This window comes from Pteropus vampyrus, unplaced genomic scaffold (genome assembly GCF_000151845.1).
Source record: "Pteropus vampyrus isolate Shadow unplaced genomic scaffold, Pvam_2.0 Scaffold11, whole genome shotgun sequence".
NCBI lineage: Eukaryota > Metazoa > Chordata > Mammalia > Chiroptera > Pteropodidae > Pteropus > Pteropus vampyrus.
Window position 1 is genome coordinate 7,508,582 of NW_011888792.1, and position 5,495 is coordinate 7,514,076.

Below are 5,495 nucleotides of genomic sequence, written 5' to 3' on the forward strand. Positions count from 1 at the left end.
TCTCTTGCTCAGTCATCATCTTCTTCAACAAAGAAAAAATTCATGGTCAAAGTCTGAATGAATTTACATATTTGGTTTCTTGGCAACTTTTTAAAAGTTATGTCAAACTTTCCACTAAGTTGGCATCATTTCCTAAATGTATGTGTTTGGTAATGGAAGAATAAGAAATTCATCAGCTCACTGTTCAAAAATCCTTAAAGTTCACCATTCAAGAATAATAATCTGTAGGAAAAAAGCAAATAAACACATGATAACATGTAATTGTTTCTTCCTCCTTTTCTTACTTAAACTTCACATTAATGTGTAGTAATAATGTACAAAAGTATGTTACCTAGATAGTACCTGGTCTTTCAATTTAGGATTATTGAAGATTCTAACTTGCTTTGACTAAATTTTTTTAGCCAACTTAAATAGCTCAGGGTTTTTTCTGCTTGTAGATATGAGTTCTTGCTGGTATTGCAGACTTTTCAATTAGCTAGAATTCTTTCAGACAAGTTCCTCCAGGGTCCTGGGTGAAATAAGATGCAACATATAGGAGACGGGATTTGTAAGTATTACACAGCCCCTTATATATAAAGGATTTGGGTTAAGCTCTCATAGAGCTTATATTCTGAGACATATCCATGTGCATAAAATCAAGGCCTCTTTTCTGCTGTTGAATTTATCTGATTCATGTTTGTTAACTATATATTATTTATATATGTGTATATATGTGTGTTGTGTAGGAATGTGTGTGTGTGTGTGTGAATGCTGATGGTCAATCAGTTACATACATGTATTTAGTTAAATGCATGAAAAAATAGCCTCTAATACTTTATGAAAAATATTTTATGTTTTAATGCTTTGAGATCTTTTTTTTTTCCTTAAGAATTTGTTTTTTCTTAATCCTTAAGGGAAGAATGCAATGTTCCCCCACTGGTAGCTTCAGGGTACTAAAGTAGATAGGCCTTGCACTTAATTTCACTAAGAGTGCCTCAAAACACACCTGGGCTTTTTATTTTCATTTGTGTTGCCCTTTATTTAACCCTAAAGGGGTGGATAAATGGATGATCAATTTTATAGGAACGTGGTGTAATATTACTGGTTGCGTTTTACTATCACTTTTGATTCTATGCGTATTGCAGCTTCAAATAATTTCCCTGGGGGAAAAAAACAGATGAAATCTTTTTTTGAACAGTCTAGAAACAGAAGATCAACATTCCAGCTTTCTCATTCTCTTTTCTCTTCTGAGGTTTAACATTATATTGAGCAAGACTTGGTAAGAATATGGTCTAAGACTCTCGATAGCAAAATCATCAAGTCATTTAACATTCTGGAATACATAATGCCTTCATCCTTGAAGTAGTTGATTTACTTGATGTACATTGTTGTATTACGTAGTCAGTCTCGATGTAATCATATTAATTTACCTCTACCACTTTTAGCATTTGTGATCATTTGGTGAAGATTGAACTGAAGTTTACCCCTCTTTATTTATGAATATTATGAATATTTTGCAACAAATATTGTGGAGGAATCTGTTCAAGGTATTTAAGAGAAAAAATAATTTTGAGTTTATCTTGATTCGAATTGAGGCTTGATGGAAGTATGAGGATTATCTGTACTGAAACAGGCCTACTACACTTCAATAGGAAGAAGCACCAAGGAGCAATAGCTCCTACTACTCATTCTTATACATTATTATATATTATATATTAAATATATAAAATATTTATTATATATTACATAATTTCTTATATAATATTCAGAACCTGAGTTTACTCTTCACATAGGCATTTTTTTAATTAAGGCAAATTTTACACAGAGTAAAGTTTACAGATCTTAAATGTACGATTAGATGAATTTTGACAAAGTATGCCATTCAAGATATAGAACATTTCCACAACCCTCAGAAAGTCTTTTTGTGCTATTTCCAGTCAATCCTCACCCATCTTCCTACCTCCCCCACCCCACTCCCCTGGTCAACAGCTGTTTTGATTTGTATTACTGTAGGTGAGTTCTGTCTGCTTCTGTGTTGCAAGACTAGTATGGAGTTATACAGTAGGCTATTTTGTGTTCAGCTTATCCCACTCAACATAATCCTCACATACATTTTAATGAGTGATATTTTTAATAATCATTATCACAATTAGCACCAACATTCGTTACATTTATCTAATAACTAGTAGTATATCATTTTCTAAATGTAGAAGTTCAATGCATTCTATCTCCTATTTCTTGATTCTATATTCCACAGTACTTTCTTTTTTTATGACAAAATGCATGTTAAAGGCAGGAAGAAAATTGAGCCTTATCAAGGTAGGTGAGCTCTCAAGGGCTGCTATATATGTTCTTATATTGTTGTCAGTATTTTTAAAGAGGATTCTGGAGAGAATGAACTATTTAAAATAAGAAACCATTTTTTTTCTGGGTTCTTTCTTAATAATTTAACTCAAAGGAAAAATACCACTATTAACAAAGAATTTAGGGGGAGAGGTGGTGGAAAGTATTATCCATTTGGATAGATAAAGGACAGAAAACTGAAGTAGAGAATATTTTTTGATTTGGCCAAATAATTTCTTTAACATGTTTCTTTAACATGATAGAATTTTGTGCATGCACAAAACATAAACCAGGATAGTAAATATGGAGGACAGGAAAAAATGGTGAAAAAGTTATATTATTTTGAGCCTTCCAAATTTTACTTGGAAATTTAGCTAATGAATTAGAAACTACCAAAAATCACATACTCTTCATGCTATTTCAGTTGATTGTTATGGACACAAAAGTTGGTTAGGATGACACGTTTTCTGAGTTCTAACATAGCTGGGCTTGTCACATGTGGGAACAGCTTACAATGATAGCAACTGAAGCAGCTGCAAGTTTAACTAAAATCCGTCCTAAATCTCTAGATTTTACTGTCTTAAAATTAGATGGCTCAATAGAATAAATAGATTCTTGATCAAGCAGGGTAAATTAAACCTTATGGGATTAATTCTGATTTCAGTTTTGAAAAAGAAATAGGTGAGTAGCTGAGAAAATGGCATAGAAAAATAAACCCAAATAATCTTAGGAAAGAATATTTGTGATTTAACTATGGGAAACTTTTTGCTTTAGTAAGGTTTTTTAGCTGGCTTGTGTAGTCAATGGAGAAGAAACTCCTAACTTTAAGATTCTTTCCTGTCACTTGGCTGAAGATGACAGTTGAAGGTTTCTGCACCTGGAGAACTCTAAACACACCCCCACCATTCTGAGATTTGCTCTACACATCGATATTTTCCAAAGGCTTCTTTGGTCAGAAGAGAGCTTTCTATAAATCCACTCTATGCAGCATTTACATTTGTTAGAAAGGATTTATGTCTAAACTAAAACATTTCTCTTTTTGAATTAGTATATTCATATAGTTCAAAAATGAAAACAGTATTAAAAAGTATATGCTATCCAGTCTTGCTTCCACCCTGTTCCTCCCTTTCCCCAACCCATCATCACTTTGGTAACTTCTTTGTTGTTTTCTTTGCATATCCTTCCAGTGTTTCCTTATGCAAATATAAGAACACTTATTATTTTTGCATCCCGCATTTTTACCTGAAAGTTAGCATACTGTATACACTGTTCCATTGTTGCTTTTTTATCTAACGATATATCCAGGAAAATTTCCATGTCAGTACATAGATGGTGTTTTGTTTTGTTTTTTAAACTGTTTTATAGTATTCCATTGTATTGATGTACCACATTTTTTTTTTACACGTTCCTTTATCGATGGATACCTTCCCAATATTTTCATTGTGAGTACTACACATATAAACTTTTGCATACAAATAAGTTTGCATTTCCCAACTGGCTCTTATTTGTAAAGAGAAACAAGCATTTTGTATGGCATATTTATAAAATAAATGCTTGAAGAAGGTCATTTGCTTCCTATAACTATAGCTTTTAGAAAAATCTCTGTGTTGATATATTTAGCACCACGAGAAGAAGCTGTGAGATGAACACTGCAAAGCCCTGCTGTCTTCATAAGTAGAGTATGTGCTTTGGGCATCAGCAAAGCAGGGGCATGCCAAATTGTCCTTTGAGAAAGAATGTGATAGCGCTAAGAAATAAAAAAGCACATTGTAAGTATTATAGGAAAAATCCAAACTTTGTTGATTTATTTTACAGAGAAGGGTCATGTTTATTTTGTAGGGGAGTAGGATTCTGATCTTCTCAGTGATTAATACCTATAAACATCCAAGTTGGGCCTCAGAGCAACCCTGTGAGTTAGTGCAAAGAGAAAATCTATGCTTAGAATAAATAATTTGACAAATGCTACTTAGCTTGTGAAGAGCAAAGCTGGTTTGAATCTCAACTAGGAGACTACTTGACCTCTGGGAAAACTGCATCCAGTATTAATGAGCAGGTTAAAGAAGATAATGTAGGTCAAGGCCATCGCAGAGAAGGTACTCCGTATGTTGCCCCCATCCACACACCAGCTTCAGCTCGTTTCCTCTGGTTGTCCATGCCTTTGCAACCTTCTGGGCATTAGTTTCCTCTTTAAAGAAGGGCAAGAGAACTGACACGGACCCTGCATATCAGGTGGTGGAGTGTTTGGGTAAAGTGCTCTCTTAACTAATTTGCGTCCAGTGCGATATTGCCCCACAGGTAGTTCATGTTTCCTCACCCTCGCCTTGGACCTTGTCATCAGATTCGAAGGTGATTATCACCTCTATTTTCCCTAGAGCAGAGGTTCGCTATAAGCAATGGGTACTTTAGGACTGGAGATTCCCCACGTCTGAGCTGATCAAGACTGGGGATGTGATGGAGCTGATGATCTGACAAAGCTGTTGCAAAAACCAGAAACCACTTTAGGGCCAGAAACTATGAACATTTTCTTACATGTTTTCCTAAGTGTAACTCTCAGGTGAAAGTCCCCCAGGAAAGAAGCTGTGACTGGGAGAGGAGAGGTCAAAGGAATAGCCTCATTTTGGGAGATAGAGATATTTGCTCTCAGGAAATATGTACAGTGGGAATTCAGGGGAGACATATGGGGAAGTGAACTTGGCTTTCTTCTTTCATTACTAGATCTTTCTTAAAAGTCTGTCCATAAGGATAGTGTTAGGAAAGATGCCACAGTAATGTGCAAACAAAATGGAAAAGGGGCTTTCTCAATTTATAAATTGAAAACTCAGATGCTCTGTTCAGACACTTTTTATCAAATTCAGTAGCTCATTAAAATCCAGACTCCCAAACATCATTGAAATAAAAGAACCACATCCAAATTGTGCCTATGGGGCACAAAGTGTAACCAGCATTTGGTTAGGATGGTTCATGTCTGCCTTTTGCCCGCTTCAGACTCTCTCAGCCCACAAGCACGCTCAGGTACCACCTGGTCTTTTTATAATCTTTCCCTTCATCCTTGACCATGCTAACACAAACTTTCTTCTTTTAATCTCAAACGTCACTAAAGATTAGTTAATACTTGCTTCCTGAAATTTTACAACATCTGCTAGACAACCTCTTATGGTCCTTCTACTCTCCCA